At 36.4% G+C, this 20,316-nt stretch overlaps 1 protein-coding gene across 3 annotated transcripts in view; it reads right to left on the bottom strand.

Annotated features, from left to right (window-relative positions):
* The window catches only part of dlgap4b (discs, large (Drosophila) homolog-associated protein 4b), a 134,620-nt gene extending 116,231 nt beyond the window's left edge, over positions 1-18,389 (bottom strand). For all 3 annotated transcript variants that reach the window (XM_077199881.1, XM_077199882.1, XM_077199883.1), the window contains exon 1: positions 18,175-18,389. The gene's annotated coding sequence lies outside the window, so the exon portion shown is untranslated. The remainder of the gene's footprint in view (positions 1-18,174) is intronic.
* Between the last annotated feature and the right edge of the window lie 1,927 nt (positions 18,390-20,316).

The raw sequence follows: 20,316 nt of genomic DNA, 5'->3' as shown, positions 1-20,316 counted from the left end.
CAACTGATCAAAAGTGACAGTAAAGACATTTATAAAGTAACAAAAGATTCTGTTTCAAAAAAACGCTGTTCTTTTGAACTTTCTATTCATCAATTAAATTACACCCTTTCCACAAAAATCTGAAGCAGCACAACTGTTTTAATAATTACTTTTGTAATAAATTACATTTTTAAATTTATATTCACATAAAAAAATGGCTATTTTAAATTGTAATAATATTTCACTGTTTTTACTGTATTTTTGGTGAAATAAATGCAGCCTTGGAGAGCAGAAAAATCATTAAAAAAAACCTATCGACCCTAAACTTTTGAATGTTAGCAAATGCAAATCACCTGCGTCTCTTTGATCAGACTGTACAGGACAGATTTTGTACTCTTTAAAGTGAGACAGCAGCTGTTCTGCACAGCTTGATAAGAAACCTTGAAGAGTGTTTCATCTTCATCTTTTTATCAAAAACACAACAGTGCCGTCAAGGTCAGAGTCACAGAGAACGACATCACAGTATAATAACAGTAATCTTTGACTCATCGCAAACTTGACTTATTAAATAAATTAGCAGGGTAAAAAGACCAAGAGGTTATTTTAACAGATGCCTTTTCACCCAAAGTGACATAAATGACAGCACAGAAGAAACATTTTGATTCTGATCATGAATATCTCGAGCAGACAAACCTCTTTAAACCGGTTCTACTGCAGATTTTTGCATGATCTTGTAATTCTAATGAAGGCAAGACACCACAAAAATAATTAATAGATATCACCATGCTTTAATAGTAAAAAAAGGTTTGCAATCATTAATGTAATGATTACATTAATGATTGCAAACTTTTTTTTACTATTAGACTCCCACTGTAGTCAATCAGTTTATCCCTTAAAACTCATCTTTGATCATCAAAATGACATATTTAAATGTTTTTTCCTTGAAAAAAAAACTCTTTATGCCTTTAAATAGCTTGAATGTAACTCGACACCCTTGCCTCATTTAGTATGCGCGGTTTTATGAATATGCAAATGAGCCCCGCCTCCACTCACCCACTCGTTGACGATCACACGTTGATCTGATTGGTTACAAGGTAGTTTGTGACGTCAGAAACACCAGCGATTTCAAACCGTGTTTTTGAGACTGTCTTTGGTTCACTGCAGTTTTAAGGAGAAAATACTCAGCAATGCTGTCGACTTATGAATTTACACATGGTTTGTCTTAAAACATATTAAAAACACCACATAGACATATAAACAACATTAAAAGCTGGATTTTCACCACAGGGGGAATTTAAATATGCACTAATATGCATACATTTCCATGGGTGACAAAATACCGTAAGCATCCATTAAAAAAACACCATGTTTTTAGGAATAAAATGTTTTATAAATCAGCAAATGATATATGAACAAATCCCTCTGTAAAAACCACCATGAATATCCAATAGATATAGGAATAAAGTTTGGTGTAAATGCCCAAAAAAATGCCCTTTAAAGATATGTATTGTATTTGAAATACAAATGTTATTAAATGAAATGTAATAAAATAAACAGTTAAAAGTATATCTAGGATGTTTTCTTTCCACTAGTCTGAAGCAACACATTATGAAAAGCCAACCAGTGCATGAAAAAAAGTTTTTGCCTGTAGTGCCTTTGCCTTAAAATACTACAATGGTTGTAACTGACAGTGCACAGATTTAATGTGTGCTTGAGAATCAGGAGTAGCCTGGATGTAGCAACACACGAAACAAGCCAAAGACACCCAGTTGAAGCTGTCCCCAATCTCAGCATAATTGGCCTGATTTGTCGAGTTGCACGGCCAGAGAAGTGAATGGAAGTCATCAAACTTTAATGTACTGCTTTTAATATGCTCCCGAAGGAGACACGAGTCTCTCTGGAATTAGACACCGTGTCCTAGACTCGCCAGCGCACAGACCGGCTTGAACGAGATGATTTTAAAGCTCAGCATGCGGTTAGTCAATTACAAGTGAAATGTTTTACAAGTGAAATGTTCTGATCTATTGATTATCCTAATCAATTGACCCTGGCAGGTCACAGACACTTTAAAGGGCTTGTTTCATGAGCGATCAAATGTTTCTTGATCCCACAAAGAGTTCATTGTACTTTGAAAACATACTGTATAGGGTAATAGAATAAATGCCATTCTTAAATTAGAACAATCAATGACTAACAACCAGCAGCTTAATAACATGCGCCAGAGCTATACTAGTGATGTTCGATTCATAAACGACTCGTTCTTTTGAGTTCACAATAGCAGCTTGAATGACTCAGTTCAAACAGTTCAACAACTCAGTCTCTTTCAGTCACATTTGACTCACAGTAAGTCAGATCAATCGTCTGATTTGTAATGAGCAGCACAGCTATATTAGTGATATTCAATCCATGAACGACTCATTCTTTTGAGTCGGATCTTTCAAAAGAATCAACTGATTCACAAACCCAACCTGAATTATTCATTCACAAATCACACTAAAGCAGTCCAAAATCTTCTCTAGTCAACATTTCAGTGTCTTTCAGAAACGACTCAGGAGTCAGGATTGATTATCCAATTCGAAATGAGCAGAACAGTGATTTTATTTTTGTTTGTTTTTTGTGAATGACTGTTCAAATTTTTCAAAGAATCAATTGAACTGGTTCACAAAACCAACCTGAATGATTTGTTCACAAATTAGACTGAATAAGTCCAAGCGGTACTCAAGTCAACAACTCCGTCTCTCTCAGACACATTTGACTCTCATTGAGTTTTTAATTGGTTCTTTTAAAATAATCAACTGAACTGTTTCAAAAAACCAACCTAAATGATTCTTTCACAAGTCTGACTGAATTGGTCCAAACAGTTCTCAAGTCAACAACTCAGTCTCTTGTATTTGACTCACAGTGAGTCAGGATTGATTGTTCGATTCTTAATGTGAAGAACAGCAGTGATTTTCATTTTGCGAACAACTAATGTTTTTGTGTCGGATCATTTCTATGAATTGATTGAACTAGTTCACAAAACCAGCCTAAATGATTTGTTCACAAATCGAACTGAATCAGTCCAGTTTTACTCAAAAACTCATATTTTCCTGATTCGTAATGAGCAGCACAGCTACATTAGTAATATTCAGTGAACGACTCATTCTTTTGATAAACTGAACTGGTTGGCAAAAAACCAACCTGAATGATTCTTCACAAATCTGACTGAATTGGTCCAAACAGTCGACGACTCTTTTACACATATTTGACTCACAGTAAGTCAGGATTGATTGTTCGATTCATAATGAGCCGACTCGTATTGAGTAGCACAGCTATAATAGTGATATTCAATTTGTGAACGACTCATTCTTTGAGCTGATTGTTTATTCAAATCTTTTCACAGTCCAAAAAATAAAAAATAAAACACTTACGCAGACATGTATATATATCTTTCGACTCAATTTTCATCTGTTCATCTGTCTGATGCTCTTGTATAACCAAAGCCTGGCTGTTCTGACCTCTCTAACTCTGCCTTCTGTTGTCTGTTTCTTTCATTCTGTTCATTTCTCTCTCTCTCTCTCCATCAATACATCCATCCATCCATGCATGACGAACACAGAGCGAGCGACTACAGGAATGTAAAACGGACTATTTATATTGACAGCAATATCCTGGTAGAGGGCAGAATTTGTTAAATATCTGTGACTGATTTATTAGAGCTATGAACGATGTGAATGCCGTCACCAATGTGAAGGTCTATCAATAAATCAGTTCACATGCACTCAGTCTATAGAGCACAGAGAGAAACAAACACAGTTTATACCTCGCCTTGAGATTAAATACTCATTAAAACGGCACAAGGTTTCACACAAAAACGAATTAAATTTGAATATGAAAAGAAGCTGCTCGCAGTGATATGTGAATGGGAAAAAAAAAACTCTTTGGGAAGAAACTGCTCATTACGAATCCTGTTTCAAACACAGTAACATGTCTTTGATTTGATTTAAATCCGTTGATTTGCATTATAATTGAGAAATGCCATGCATTGCTCTTGATTACGCATTGTACATCTGACCAAAAGTGGAGCTGCTTCATAATTAAAAGAGAAGAATAAACAACCATAAATAACCCAATCAGCTGATCGTGTCTTGCTAATGTTTCGCTCCTGACGCTTCACAGGTGACATACGGATCCTCCGTTAAGCGTAAGGTTAAAAGACAATCAGGATGAAATGAAAAGGATGAGGAAGACAGACAATTAGGACATGTAAATGAGAAAAGATGTTTCAAAGTTCCCTGGGAACAGCTCTGAAGAAAGAGATTCAATGCCTTTCTTTTGGACCGCAGATTAAAAGTGATTCGATAAAAGCAAAAAAGGATCTCTTGTGTAATTAAAGTTGACATTAACTCAAAAGAGACCATTTCACTTTATAAAAATCTTCCTGATTTCATCAGTGCACTCAAAAAAAAAGTTGTAATCAAAACGTAATGTTCTGAAATGACTTTCCTTTTCATCTACTGTCATTCATTTTGAATCACCTGCCATATAAACACTTGAATCAACATTGAACTGACTCACTATTGTCTTCTGTATAGCTGACAATTGAACTAATTTCATAATTGATTCATTTTACAGTTTCACTGATCTGAACTGATACATTCGAAGCGGTACTCTAGTCAACAACTCAGTCTCTTTCAGACATATTTGATTCACGATCTGTTCTTTTAAAGTTATCAATTCAACTGGTTCGCAGAACCAACCTAAATGATTCTTTCACAAGTCTGACTGAATTGTTCCCAACAGTTCTCCAGTAAACAACTACAAGTCTCTTGTATTTGACTCACAGTGAGTCAGGATTGATTGTTCAATTCATAATGAGCAACAGCTACATTAGTGATTAATATATTTTGCGAACAACTCATTCTTTTGTGTCGGATCATTTCAATGAATCAACTGAACTGATTCCCAAAACCAGCCTAAATGATTTGTTCACAAATCGGACTATAAAATCTTCCTGTTTACATCAAAAACTGTAATCAAAACGGAATAACATGTTCTGAAATTAATTTCCTTTTCATAACTTCATCAGACCTTCTTCTTTTTCAATCACCTGCCATAAAAACTCTTGAATCAACATTGAACTAACTCACTATTGTTTACTGTAAAGCTGAAGTGAACTCATTTAATAATTGATTCATTTTAGTGTCACTGATCTGAACTGAATCTACTGACTTTAGCTGATTTCTTTACAGCAGAATTGAATTCAGTTTGCACCATCAATCATTATTTTCATGTCTATCATTGTGAAGCTGCTTTGAAAAAATCTGCATCGTATAAAGCGCTATAGAAATAAAGATGCCTTGATCTGCCTTTTCACCGTCAAATCAATTCCTGTTGATTAAAATCAAGTGTCGTTATGAGAATCTTCTTCACCGGGAATACGTCACATTATGGAGGTAAAATGGTTATCAGAACTGCTTCATGTTCACCAGAGATGATTCACGCGACTCAATCGATTCTCTAGTCAATTGGGATGATTTTATGTTTGTCCTGTTGTTTTTCCCAGAACACATGACATGATCTTACAGCTTCTTCAGAAGGACAAAGCCGTTTATAACGTTCTTCTGTAGCAGATGTGAGCTGTGGTCACGGTCAAACCGTTAAAAATACATCTCCTCCTCTCTCATTCAGCTTGTCACGCTCGTGTCTCTTCAGTTTCATACCGAGTCTTTCTTGCTGGAGGCAGGTGAGCTTCTGAAAGATTCATTCGTAGCCCGAGGGCTTGTGGCGCCTTCATCGCATGTAGACATTTTCAGACAGGATCGTTTTTACATTTTCACTTAGAAAAAGTGATTTTGAACAAACTAAAACTTCACCACGTATTGCAGGCGTGAATGATAGTCTTGTTGAGCAGAGGTTTTCTGATCACACACACGCTGGACGAGGACAAAACACTCACAGAGACAAAACACACTAGCAAACACATGCTAAAAACAAAACCCATTTACATTTTATATAGACAATTATATTGTTTATAGTCCACACAATGGTTAAAGGTCCAAAATGATTTTTTCAAAGTTGTAATTAAAACAAGACTATTTGAGAATGTTTTACAAGAAAATACTGTTTCAGTTTTCAGTGAAAATGTGGTTAAACTTTATTTTGATGATCCGCTTAAGACATCCTAAGTTTGTAACTACGTCAACACACACACACACACACACACACACACACACTAGTGTTTCCATGTTTAATGGGGACTTTCCATAGACATAATGATTTTTATACTGTACAAACTGTATATTCTATTCCCTTACACTAACCCTACTCCTAAACCTACCCATCACAGAAAACTTTCTGCATTTTTACATTTTCAAAAAACATCACTTAGTATGATTTATAAGCTGTTTTCCTCATGGGGACCAAAAAATGTCCCCACACTAACAAGGATTTCAGATATTGCCATCCTTATGGGGACATTTTGTTAGCCTGGTTCTACCAGACTCTCGTACATTTCATTTGTACAGAGAGTCTGGCACCGCTCCATTGACAAGCGTTAACTTCCTTGTAGGCGGGTATTCTATTGAAGTCTAAAACTATTGGATCTGCCCAGAGTCACTCTATCTGCCATAACCAATCGCTAACGTTTGGTCGTGACATATGTCTTTTCCCGAACCCCGTGGGAGGATGGCCATAAACACAAAACTAAGCAAAGATTGTTCTTGCTCCGGCTTTAACTTCTTGATATTCGGCAGCGTTGCCACAACGGACCGAATGGCTTCGCTCGCATCTTTCTTATTTTGAACTACAACTCAAAATAACGCACGAGTCGACATCAACGTCATCGTTCTCAGCCACTCCCTCTGTTCGCTGATTGGCCCGGTAAAAAATTGATCGGAGAAAACCAAAGTCTACAGCGCAATCCCAGACGTAGTACTGAAGGAAAATGAAATTGAGCGGAAGTGCGTAAGAGGGCAGAGCCAGGCTAACATTTTGTCCCCATAATGTAGGGTTTACCAGGCCACACACACACACACACACACACACTGGAGATAATATCACTTCATCTGAACAGGTACAGAATAAATAGCACTTCTGCAGATTTTGAGATTTGATTCAGCCGTTTTGCTGTTGAGTTTAATTAAATGCCTGAAGTAGTTAGGCTGCATCCCAATTAGCATAGCATTATAGTTTGTGAGACCAGGATTAGTGCATCTCAGATCACAGTACACGGAAAATAATATGCCAAAGGTGTCCAGATGGTGCACTATTTTAGTGGATTACTGAATTATACATCCATGCATGCTTTTTTGGGCTAATATTGCCAACAGCTTTATTGAGGAAATGTGGCAAGAAATGTGATGCCAAAGTTGCCAGTGACGTTGTAAAAAGTGTGAACTAAAAGTGAAATAATGCATTTCAAGGTAATGTAAATGCAATCACAAAAAGTATGTAATAAGGAGCAATTTTTATGACATGGCAGTATTTCCCAGTACAGACAGACTGTCAGATTACTTTACTTTAGTTAGTTTACATATACACATATTGCTGAAGCTTAAGTTTTCATATAAAGACAATTACACAAAACATTTCCCAAAGCCATTATCAGAACACTCATTGATAAAACCTCAATTAACATCCATTTCTCTGCACAAAAATGTCTAATACCTGATCAATATGAGCTCAATGATCTTCATATTAAATATTGATCCTATTGATTTATTAATACTGCTGAATTGTATTATTTGTTGCTCGTGCAGTTTAATACATTTCATATGTTTCAGTGTGAATAAACTTTTTTTTAGCAAATAGCTCCTTTCAGACCTTCAATGTGAGTGTGATGTTTTAACCTTGTGACTTTTAACTTTAGAAGTAAATGAAAAACAATAAAGGATGAAAAATAACGATATATTGTTAAAAGGTTAGTTCACCCAAAAATGAAAATTATCTAAGCAAGTCATTGTAGTTTATAAAGTTATAAATATGGATATTTTATAATATAACTCTGATTGTGTTTGGCTGAAAGAAGAAAGTCACACACACCTATAGGATGACATGAGGGTGAGTAAAGTATGGGACAATTTTCACTTTTGGGTGAATTAGACCTTTAATAAAGGCTTTTTCCTATATTACATGGCTATAGTAACTCATTTTACAGCCAGAAATCACAAGATTGTTAAAGAGCTATCAGAAATGACCTTCTTGATATCAGATCATAAAGACAACAAGTGTTAGTCCATTTTACCATCACGCCTGGTTAAACTAACGGCTTGCACTCATTTCTTTTCATTTTAATCTACATTGGTAATGAAGGTCTCAGCATGACACAGTGTGGGGTTTAAATTAGAAGATCTTTTTTAAACACATGGCTCGTGGCGGAGTCGTACTGCCGTTATGTATCGGTGCGACTGACACAGGAATAAAACGTGGGCAAGTGTTGTAATTTTATGTCAAATATATACTTACAATTTTATTCTCATAATATGACTTCTAATGCAAGTACAATAGAGACATTGTTGATTTCATGTTTACTTTAAAGGTGATTTGTGTAATTTTTCGATGTTTAAATTTTTCTGACACACACGGGTTATTAACTCTTTCCTCGCCAGCGATTTAAAAAAAAAGTTGCCAGCCACCGCTGAATATTTCACGGCTCCCTGAATATTTTGATGTACGAATATCTGAACATGCAATATATATCAAGAAAAAGAACAGACCCTCTGCTTTAAATATTCTGTTTTATTCTAGATTAATGAATTCTTTTCTTAGAATATTTTTTTTATCAACACTTGAATATGGCTGAATTTCATTAAAAAAAGCAACATTTTGAGCGTTTTTTGTAAAAAACAAAACAAAACTACATCTGGACAGGATTCAGATCGATGATTAAAACACAGACGGAGCTGATCGAGTCCATCGAAACCTTCAAAGCCACACAGTCCTATAGCTCGTCCTGGGTCGGCATTTCATTCAGTAACGTTAGACAATTTTGATTTATGCTGTTTAATGTTGAAGACAACGTTATTTTACATATGATCACACAAGATCGCTTGCTCCTGCAATTTTTTTTCACATGCGTTTTGATCAGGAGATTCAGTTTTCTTTCAGAAGATCCGTCATAGCGCCCCCTACCGTATAACAGTGAAAACACAGACATTTCCATCAATTGCGGGGAGAGAGTAAAGGGTAATCCACAATCGAAATTTAAATGACAGGCAAGGGTCAAAACCACAGGGAAAAGAATCCAAACAATGACAGAGTTCAAGAGTCCAGAGAACCATAACACAGGAGACGGGAGAGAGCGCTCAGAACTGCAGTGTGACACTAACAAGACTTCGCAAAGAGTGAGTGAAAACACAGGGATTTACAGGATAATGACACACAGCTGGAAGTAATCAAGCATAATGAGTCCAGGCAATTTGTTATTATGGGCAATGAAGTTCATGATCAGTTAGCAGAGGAGATGAGAGGAGGAGATCATGGCTATTCAGTCAATATGTCATTTGTAGGATGAATTCCCAAAAAGTGTAACTCTGTAATGTTTTCAAAACATTAATCTGCTGGTTTGAACAGCCTGACCCAGGAACATTAGCTCGACCAATGGTGTGAGTTTGGGGCGGGACTATCTGTTTGTCCAACCAATAGAAGATGTTTGGAAAACATGTTTAAAAACAGCCAATTCCATTTAGCATACTTTATCACACCTTTAAATCTTTAGCATACATTATTACACCTTTAAATATTTAGCATACATTATTACACCTTTAAATATAACTAAACTAAAATGAAAATAAAGTTACTAAACATAAATAGCTAAATTAAAATAAAGTGAAAATTTCCTAATTAATATTTTAGTGAAGAAAAATTTAATATACCTCCACTCTCTCTCTCTCTCTGTGTATGTGTGTATAAATATTTTTTTATTAATTTTATTCAACAAGGACAATAAATTAGAATGATTTCCGAAGGATTATGTGACACTGAAGACTGAAAATACAGCTTTGATCACAGGAATAAATGACACTTTACTATATATTCACATAGAAACCACTTATTTTTAAATTGGAATATTATTTCCCAATATTAATCTTTTTTCACTGTATTTGATCAAATAATTGCATCCTTGGTGAGCAGAAGAGACTTGTCTCAAAAACATCTTACCATCCTCAAACTTTTGAACGGTAGTGTATACGCATGCGACATAGCCTGTACATGCTAAGTTTTTGAGTGACTGTGTACAGCATGATCAACAGAGAATGTGATTTTAGTGCATTTACAGTACATTAATTAACTCGATTATGAATAACTTCATATATTTCTGAGTACAAAAAACAATGCAGCAGCTGCATCTGATGAGATATGAACAACCTCAGAGTCAGACCACACCGATAATCTGAGCTGGAGCCGCGCTCAGAAACACAGCACAATAAACTGTAGACGCTAGTAACTGAATTACCAGACCAGACCTCTCTTTCTACCTTCTTCAAAAGTGTGATTTTTCATTCAGTGCTAATTTGAGAAAGACAAACAGCTCGGGGCTTTCAGGACAGCCTGCTTGACATTTTCACAGCTTCAATTATTCACACTTTTGACAATACAGCCGACAGCCCAAAAGGGTACCGCCGCTAAATGAATAGAGCATGTTATTTTCTCTTTTCTCTCTTTTTCTGTCAGTTTTCTCTTTCCTGCTCATGTCCTTCTTTCTGTCTGTCTAGTATAAATTCCTCCTCAAAATATGAAAGGTCAGAATCACCATATTTCACCATGCGTCGGTCAGATACAGTGTGTACTCTCAGCACGATATAACAGGACATGCGCTGTGTTTTTATAAAAATGACATGATTACTTCCATAATCAATTTCTGAGCGATGCATGATACAATAGTAGCCCACAACAATGAGGAAATAGTTATTAATATTCCATATTTCTGGCCTAAATTAAGTTGATTGAACTTGAAAATGAAATTAATTTCAGGACCGACAAAATTTCATTGTGACAAAAGACAAACATCTTTAGAATAATGTGCAACCGACCATAAATGTCTCTCAAGAAAATGATGGTTGACTTTCGATTTCATGTTGCCTTTAAGCAAATTTCACCATGGCAAAGTATCTTTTTGTTCTTCTATCCATAGTTTTCCATCTACAATCCCTCTCACACAGCGCAGCAGGGGTTTGTGAGGAAAATTGCGTCATAAAGAAAACAGAACAGAGTGTTTCGACTCTTTTTTTGCATCTCTCTCTCCTCCCAATGGATGCGACAATGGGAAATCAGGCAGTCGATCTACAGAACAGCTCGTCTTCATTTCTGCAGATATTCAATACGAGGAAGTGCATGAATAATGTAGACGCTCTGCTTTATCAGCGGGCCGCTTCTGTCCAGATAGTGTTAGAGTCACAATGACACGTCCTTCACTTTTACACACAGCAGTCTTTCATGGGCACTTAGGCCTATTTGTCCTCCCGTATGTAGGTTAGAACCATCAGAGCTGTGATTTGTTTTATATAAAAATCACTGCTGGGATTTAGAAGGTCATTTGAAATCTAAAATAGCTGGAGGAGAGCGTTTCCTCCGGGGTCTGAGTGACACACCAGAGAGAACAGTGACATTTCAGAGTTAACATAGTGAAAGTCTTTTCTGCTGATGGATTTAACGACATGACGCTTAAAAACAAAAACACAAATCTGATGTACTGACGTCACCGCGGCTCTGCTGCAAAACCTACTGAGATCCCTCGCTGACTTCGGTTACACTTTATTTAAAGGTGTCATTGTTACAGTGTAATTATATATTTAAGTACTGAGTAATAATAATTAACTACATGTACTTACTATAGAGTTAGGGTAGGATTAGGATTTGGTTGAGGGTTAGTTCCATGTAATTATGCATAATTTACTGTTATTACTATGGTAAGTACATGTAACATGTAACAAGGAGGACACTGTAAAATAAAGTGTTACCCTGACTTCTTAGACAACATCTCGCTACAACTTTTACATTCACATTGAAAGTACAAGTAGTGGGTAAAATAGTCAATTTTTGTAATTTTTAAATATTACAGCTAATTCAAATTTGCATGTCGCAAATCAATATGCATTAAAATGACCAGAATTGACTGTATCATTCATTCAACGATTTCAAAGCTTCTGAATTTTCTTTTGAACTTTCTATTCATCAAAGAATCTCGCAAAAAATGTATCAAGGTTGGTTTCCATATAAATCTGAAGCAGCGCAACTGTTTTCAAAATTGATATATAAATAATAACTAATATTTAAACATTGTATATATTAATAATGTATATATTTAAAAAACATTATATTTATTTACAATAATCTTGAATTAAGCTTTTCCACCGAATGCATTGCCTTCTCTGCGAAGGATGCATGCAATGATAACTTAAAACGTAACTAAATGAAGTATGTTTGCGGGACAGCCTTATACGAGTGACTGTGTCTGTGATGGAGCCGGTGTTCAAATCCAATGTGCAACATCACAACAAAACCAGATCAATAGTCTCATAAACACTGGAAGAAGCCATTGCATCATGGCGCACATTCATTTGACCGATACCACATTTCTATGACCTCCACTTTATCATCGCCGACCTGCAATAAAATGATCTGATTTAGAGATTTAATGTACGTGACTTTTTAACTTGTGAATTTGGTTTCTGCTCCAAGAATGTACATGTACAAACATTAGTTGTTTCTAATCATAAACAACATCGTAGCAATACCATAATTTGTATAAACTTATTTAGCTCAAATTAGCAATGCAAAAATAAATTGTGCGTTTGACCTCAAGATAAGACTTCGCTTCCAGTTCGGCTTCTTATTTTTCTTTTAGGCACAAGCGCATATTGAGGCGGCTAAAGCAGTTAGCTGGGGCTTATTCAGGCCAGGGAAAAAACACACCACACACACATGCTTACTGAAATAGTGCTGCTAAAGTGAATGTTAATTTGGTGGCATAAAGACACAGCTGGTACTGTGAGACGCGAACATTGTGTCACATTTCAGCACACAGAAAGAGCTCTCAGCCTGAGCCCTGTTTAAATATGAGTAAGCGCTATTGAAAAGGCTATTGATCTGGCAATGATTAGCAGTCCATTCATGGCCTTTGCTGAGACTGTTGGCCCTCGCTCTCTTATTGACTCGCTGTGATGCACTGACTTCCGCCCATTCAAGAGAAGCCTGTGTGTGCGTTCACAACGGCAGACTGAGATAAGATAGAGACTTCACTGCTGTTTGAGGGCTTTCCTTTGATAAGACTGTTTGGAGGTTTCTAATAAAAGCCAGAGTCAATGTTTGTGCGGCCATCAACAATATAAAGCAAAACGTGGAGTTAATAAGTCCATAGTTGTAAGACAAAATACTACAAATCTGTGCATTTAGTGTTGAGTTTAGAGCATGCAACAGATCTCGAGCAATAAACTGCATGCACAAATTAATTTAATCTCAAGCTTTAACATGCGCTGACACCTCGGCTCTGTTCCAAAACATAGTGATGCATCTAGATAGGAACTTAATTATTATTAAAATAATGTTAAATAAAGTTAAATAAGTTTCAGTTTAGTTAATGCAGTAGGTATCACGAACGTAAAATGAACAACATTGGTAACACTTTATTTTAAGGTGATGTAGTTACACATTACTACATGTACGTACTATAGTAATAACAGTAAATGATGCATAATTTCAAGTAAATAAACCTAAACAAAACCCTAACTGTAACTCTATAGTAAGTACATGTACATGTAGTTAATTAATATTACTCGGTACTTATTTGAGTGAGTACAATGTAACTACGTCACCTTAAAATAAATTGTAACCAACATTTGTTACAGCATTTATTAAACTACGCTAATGTTATTCTTTGTTGATTACATGTTTGTTTATAATACAACTTAAAATAGTATTAGTATGTAGAATTAAACCTTAATCAAGATTACTAATAAAGTATTGTTCATTGTCATTTCATTTTAACCATTGAATTAATTAACACTAAGCTACAGAAACTTATTGTAAAATATGACCATAATAATTGTGTACCTTTGAGAAAAATCTATAGAAGCATTGCATGTATTTTATTCAATAATTAAAATTAAAATTAAAAATGAACTATATTACCCAGTATTTGCGTACTGTTTAGAATGTTGCATCATCTTCATAACTTCATATAATGTCTTCATATCATCACACCTCTTTCCCCTTCGCTTCATGCGAGATGCAGTTTATACGACACACATTTGCTGCCTAAGTAGAGCGCTCCAAATCTGTCACTTATGAGGCTCTATATCAGTAAAGATGCCATGTAGATGTAGACAGCAATGCAGAGTCGTAGCATGACTCTTTTCACTTTCATTGATTGCCTCAGGACACTCAGCTACGGTCAGTGAAGTTGCAAAAAAAAAGAGAGAGAAAAGAATAAGAAACATGGATTAGACAATATTTAGTTTGTAGACTAAGGACCGGTTCATACAGTAAAAACACGAGACGCAGGTTAAATCTGCAACAGTTCATGTGCATGAAATCGCCCAAATTCACTATTCCCGACATTTTTAATTAATAATTACTTCAAACTTAGAAAACAGGCATCTCCGGTAGTAATGAAAAGGTTTATCTTGAACTCTGTAATGGAAACTAGCATGCATAAACCTTAATTAAATAATTTAATAATCAATAAAAAATGAATTTAGACCTGTATGATATTATGCTGTAGCCACATTGGACTAGCGGTTTGGAAAATGGATGGATGGATGATTCAGTTACAGGCGCCACCTTCTGGTCACACGCGGGAATTCATTCAACGTGCGACTGTCACAGTGCATGATGGGTATTCTATTTTCTAGCCATTGAGAGTACATCGGTTATACACTGGTTATTGTGGTGCATTGTGGGATTGAATTAGTTCACTTTTGCTGCGTTCCAGTCCAAAAATTGTCATGACCTTCACTCGCTAACTTCCCTCCGTCTCGTTCACTCAGATGTGCGTCATTGCTTACGTTGCACGAGTGCCCACTACTGGCGGAAACTGCAATGGGCTGAACTGGAACGTCTTAAGCCCTTGATCACTTGGAATCAGCTATGGAGTTGATTTATTATTATTTATTTTTTTCCCTTTAAGAATTTGTGTAATGCAGCATCCAAATGTATATAGATGTGTTTGGGTTGTTTTAAATAAAAAAAATCATAATTAATATATCATAGAGTTGTTTGTGGTGGTGGTGATTAGACGAGATATGCGGTGACGTCACATTCATGTTGCATTGTGGTATATGGAGCTGCCTGAAGTGTACATATGAAGTAGACTCGCTCCCTCGGTCAAAATCGAGGGAACGAGGGTCAGTCCATATAAACTTCCCTCGTCCACTTCACGAAGTGGAATGCACTTCAAAATGGCGGCAGGTGCTTAGGGAAGTTCACAAGTGTGTGTCTAAAAGTGGACTGGAACGCAGCATTGATGACGTCCACTATGGTTTCGGACACCACTACAAATGGCTGTCCCATCAAATAGTGCCCTATTTAAGGGTATAGGGGCGATTTCAGACACATTTCAATGAAGTATCCAACACTCCACACTTTATTAATTATTATTAATTAAGTGCATCATTCGTGTATTAATGCAATTTTCTATTTGGAATTTTCAGTGTGAACACGTGCACTACTCACTCTATTTATACTACAAAACAGCATAGATTAGTGCATACGTACGCAAATTTGGACGCAGCCGCTGCAAAAGACGTGAGCGCAACGGTTAAAGGCATCCGTCAATCCCATGTTTACACTGAAAAACAATGGAAAAGTAGCGCAGTGGAATGGAAAAGCGAGCCCGTTCTCATCCTTTGGCGGCATATGTGACGCCATATGACAAAACGGCGAAATACTACGCACATGGCACCCTTTAGCGTGAATATAACACGCGAACCCTAGGCGTCATAAAGTTGACTGGCATCCTTTAGCGTGAATATGAGACGCAGACCCTACCCCACACCTAAACCTACCCATCACAGTGCGTGTTATATTGACGAAAAAAGGGTGCCATGTGCGTAGTATTTCGCCGTTTTGTCATATGGTGTCACATATGACGCCAAAGGATGAGAATGCGTTAGAAAAGCGCATGTGAACGCCCCTAAACATGCACATGTAATGTCCCCTACAGCATGTGTGCTGTGCATATTGTTTGTTGTGTATCGTGTTGGATTATTGTCTTTGTACTACATATACTGCTGATATGTATGCAAAAGGACCTTACGAGGAATGTCATTTCATTCTCCCGTGTCTGGGCTGAGTGACAGTAAAGTGAACTTGAAGGTGAACGTGTATTTGCAAATGTTTGTGATGAAACAAACAAACTAGCTAATAATATAAATGGGAACACTTTACAATAAGGACTCATTTGTTATCTGTTAGTTAATCGTTCATGTTAGTTCACAGTGCATTAACTAATGCAGTAATGCAAGCGTACTGTAAAGTGTTACCGATGTAATATAGTTGCAATATGCCATCATAAATTAAACTGAAACACCAAAACGTTGCTATAAAACAGCACAAGCTGAACAAATATGCAGTGCGGTATAAAATGCAGCAAAAGCCAGGATATCTAGGTCTTCTGTGAGTTTCTAAAACAGTGCATGCAAATGTTCCCAGAGAAGAATCCCAATGCCAAGCCATCAGCCTGTTATAGAGCAGTCACAGATGACAGATACAACTCAGAACACAACTATCGGTGCAGATTACTTGCATATTTGAAGCTGTTAAAAGCAAAGACATTCGTTATGCAACACAGTGATCAGTGTAGAGTTATACAAGTTGTGGACAAACTTTCTGAAGTAAACGTCATGCAATCACAAAGAAAGTTGAGAGATCAGTTTCAGATAAATGCAGAACAAAAACAAGAATGATGGAGATGAAACCACAAACTAAACAAGAACAGAACTGTAGCTTCAAATCTGCTCTCTTTATCTATTATCTTAAAGATGTCAGTGTGATGAGACTAAAAAAAACACTCGAAAACAGATGATCGAATGAAACCATCACTAGCTTGAACAGCTTCAGTCACATCTGATGATACAGTGTGTCACAGAACAGCTAGTGGAGACTACAGTTTCAACAAAACGGCATTTGCAAGGGCTTATTTTTAAAAGAAATATGACAAATACAGCACAAATAATATTATTTTGACCTTGTGAGATGATCAAACTGCTTTTCTGACAGAATCAAGCCCTATTTTTGCATTTTGATCGTAAAAAAAGGCACGTCAATGTGTAAAACCGGGCATTTTTCAATTCATACAGCAACACAAACATTTAGCTTTGGACTTTACTGAAACTATTCTTGACCTCCTTGGAGAAATGCCTCGATCGAGAGATCAGAAGACCATCTGAACACAAACTTCAGCTTCAAACCACGGTTAATCTGTGTGAGTCACCATCAGATACACAACAGCACTTGGTTAGTTCGCCCAAAAAATGAAAATTATCCCATGCAATTATCGCATTTTCTTCAGAAGGCCTTTATTAACCAGCTGGAACCGTATGGATTACTGTTATGATGGATGGATAGATGCACTTTTTCGGGCTTCAAAATCTCAGTTACTATACACTCCCATTATAAAGCTTGGAAGAGCCCGGATATTTTTTAATATAACTCCTATTGTGATTGGCTGAAAGAAGAAAGTCATATAAACCTGGCTTGAGGGGTTTTTCGTTTTTGGGTGAACTAAGCTCCTAGCTTTCGTCGTCATTTAGCCGACTGAACACTAGAAAGACATTCAAAACTAGAGCAGAACAAACCATCATCACTAATGCTGTTCTCACCACCAGGCTGTGTTTAAACCCATATAGGTCAGTGAGATTAGACTGACAGTGGTCATTTCCCCTTCATTCAACACTTATTAGCTCAAATGCATCAACTAATATCCTCGTGGCTGTGTCTCAAAACATTATTAACGCAATACATGGTATTTACGTTCCGTGAGCAGCATTTTCACTCATCGTAGGAGCGTTTCGACTCAAAACGGGCCAGGTAGTCTAGGTAGTCAGCTGACTAGGTTTTGAGACACAGCCCAAGCCCCTCATCAGACAGAAACACACACACGGGTTCTCTTTTAAAACATGCACTGGCACACAGCTCAACTCAAACAGCACAGAGTAAATGTCGCGACAGCTTCTGGTGTTCTGAGATCTGCAGGTCCAGGAGATCGAGGGCTTTTACCTGTGATGTTCGGCTGACTGTCTTCCGTGGCTCTTGAGAAACATTAAACTTCCCAGCGATGCTCTTCGTCACAATGTGAGCTCAGGTCGGGCTATCAGAGGAAACACGCCGCATTTCTCCTTAAAATCACTTTATCTCCGGCGAACGCGAAAACGAGCCACTCTGATCTCCATCACGGCGAGATTCATCCGCGAGGGGAGCAACACCAACACTGAGAGGAGGAGAGACTGTGTGTGTGTGTGTGTGTGTGTGTGTGAGAGAGAGAGAGAGAGAGAGAGAGAGAGAGAGAGAGAGAGAGAGAGAGATCAGCACCGCGGACAGCGACACCCATCATTCAGTTAAGAGACGTTTAGCAAGTAAATAAAACATGTTAGACGAGTTACAAGACAAACCAACCCGTCTTTGCCAATAATATAGTTCATTTTAAATGAATAGTAAATTTAAAGTAACCTCCATGTTGTTTTTAAACCCGTATGACTTTTGTTCTTCAGTGAAATGCAAAAGATGTCTTGAAAGATTTTTACACTACTCTTATTTATACATCTAAATTGGACAAATTGGTTCAAACTCCAATAAAAGGAAAAAACACTATAAAAATATAATAGAAGTGGATTATACTACTCTAAAGTCTTCAGAAGTCATAGATTTGTGTAAGATTTGTGTATTTTTTTTTGCTCACTAAATATTTTTAAAATAAAAACGTATTATTATTTACATTATTATTAGGGTAACACTTTATTTTACAGTGTCATTGTTATATATGTTTCATGTAGTTACTATAGTAATAACAGTAAATTATGCTTAATTACAAGTAACTAACCCTAAATCAAACCTTAACCAGACCTCTATAGTAAATACATGAAGTTAATTAATATTAGTACTTATTTGAGTAAATACAATGCAACTATGTCACCTTAAAATAAAGGGTTACACTTTATTTTAAGGTGTCTTTGTTACACTGTCATTATACATTTAAGTACTGAGTAATATTAATTAACTACATGTATTTACTGTAGAGTTACGGTTAGGGTTTGATTTAGGGTTTGTTACTTGTAATTAAGCATAGTTTACTGTTATTACTATAGTAACTACATGTAACATGTAACAAGGAGGACACTGTAAAATGAAGTGTTACTAAATAAAGTGTAACCTAATTTTGATATACATCTTTTATGGGTTTTATGTAAAGGCTACTATTTTTATCGTATTATAAAGTGGGTTTATTTTTCAATATTATCTTATATAAATTATGGTATTTTATTTGTTTCCATGTGAAGTTCTTGGTGCTTATTGTAATTTTTTTTTATTGTAAAGCACTTTGAGCTGCACATTATTGCGGTAAAATCTGTTTTACGTAAATCAACTCCCTAAATGACAAGTAAACACAACATGAACTACAGGAGAGCTGAAGTTAGAAGTTGAGGTTTTAGCTTTCCTTAATGTGAAAGAATGAACTCTTAATTTTGCTAAACTTATAAGCCCGCTTCTAAAACTACACATAAACAAAAAGTAAATCATACCGTCTATTCCTGTTTAAGTGGAACAGAATAATCTGCAACGTGCACCAAAATGTATGCTAATATTGAAAATTCAGATTACATGAGATTACCAGACCAATGACTGAAGGAACAGGACAGAAGTGTTTTAATGTTTGCACATGTCAAGCCTGAATTAAACTGAACACTCTTGTCCTGACAGACTAATGCTGGATATTTCCCAGTCTCTTGTTCAGGTCGAGAGTATAGTGTGGAATCGGAAACACTCGGCCTCATCTTTATTTAAGCGCGCAGGTCGTGACACACACACACTGATGTCTTCTGGGAGGAGATGTTGGGAATGATGTGTCAGCCGTGATCTGAGGAGCTGAGGGAAGTCTTTTGACTCGTATTTGGATGCAGAGTGAACTGAGTTAAAGCAGGAAACTAAACAAATGCACAAACATTTTTTAATACTTTTTAAAATTTCTTTCCATCATTAAGAGTCATGTTATCTTAGCTGAACGGACACTTGTTCAATACCTTTACGCTCTAACTTGAAAAATAAGTGATAACACTTTAGTTTAAGGTCCAATTCTCACAATTAACTAGTTGCTTATTAATATTAGCATGCATATGTTGTGGCAAAAATTCTGTTAAACATCAT

Source organism: Siphateles boraxobius, unplaced genomic scaffold (assembly GCF_051911475.1).
Source record: "Siphateles boraxobius isolate OS27281-9 unplaced genomic scaffold, OSU_SipBor_1 41, whole genome shotgun sequence".
Lineage (NCBI taxonomy): Eukaryota > Metazoa > Chordata > Actinopteri > Cypriniformes > Leuciscidae > Siphateles > Siphateles boraxobius.
Note: the sequence above shows the minus strand (reverse complement) of the source record. Positions and strands in the feature narration are given on the sequence as shown.